A 999-nucleotide genomic window follows, 5' to 3' on the forward strand; every position below is an offset into this window, starting at 1 on the left:
TATATATATTGTCATTATTATTATTTTATTCCTCTCCTTGGTTTCAATCATTTGACTGCGGCTTTGCTGAAGCACCGTCTCGAAGGATTTTTTTCTTAGTCGAACAAATCGAATCCAAGACTTATTTCTTAAGCCTCGTGCTGATTCTATAAATTTCCTTTGTCGAACCGCTAATGTTACGGGGACGTAAATACAGAAGACCGGTTGTCAAGCGGTGATAGGTGGGGACAAACACACACTAATACACAAACATAAATATATATACATGTGTGTGTGTGTGTGTGTGTTTATGGGAGTGAGTCTGTTTGATTGTTCGTGCGAAAGAGAGACAAGGAGAGATGGAGAGATAGAAAGGGAGAGAGAGAGAGATGAAAATATATGTAATATTACTACATATAGTATTTCTCCAATTTTAACGGCTGCTTAATTTGACAAAAGGAACTTACAGTTTCTTCAACAATCTACGCATACTTTCATTGAAGTCTCTACTAAAGACATAATTGTTTTCAGGCTCGTGTTTGATGACGTTATAGATTCTGCTTCAATTGCTTACTGTGTCCGTTGTAAAACTCACTTGGTCTCTTTTCCACCTAGCTTTATTAACAATAACACTATTTTTCTTCCAGGCTACTTGAAACGCCCAATTAACAGGTAAGAGTATCCACAATGCTTTGTTCAATAATCCTATGTGGCGAGACGGCAAGACGATTAAATTCAAATGATGTCACACCACATACTCGCACACACTAACATATACGCTTATGTGCCTATACATAACCAAACATACATACACACACACATACATACAGACAATATATACACACTGCCATAAATGTAAGTGATCAAACAAGAGTAGTAACAATATTTGCATTAAGATCAATATACATTTTCACTCATAGACATACGGATATCGATTTATGTATATATACATACATACATACATATATGTATATATGTATATATATATATATATATATATATATATATATATATATATAT

The 999-nt window shown here is 33.8% G+C and overlaps 1 long non-coding RNA gene across 1 annotated transcript in view; it reads left to right on the forward strand.

Annotated features, from left to right (window-relative positions):
• Window positions 1–999, forward strand: part of LOC128248746 (uncharacterized) — a 245,269-nt gene that overhangs the window by 213,449 nt on the left and 30,821 nt on the right. The window contains exon 2 of the long non-coding RNA XR_008264934.1: window positions 627–651. This is a non-coding gene — a long non-coding RNA (uncharacterized LOC128248746). The remainder of the gene's footprint in view (window positions 1–626; window positions 652–999) is intronic.

This window comes from Octopus bimaculoides, chromosome 9, assembly GCF_001194135.2.
Source record: "Octopus bimaculoides isolate UCB-OBI-ISO-001 chromosome 9, ASM119413v2, whole genome shotgun sequence".
Taxonomy (NCBI): Eukaryota; Metazoa; Mollusca; class Cephalopoda; order Octopoda; family Octopodidae; genus Octopus; species Octopus bimaculoides.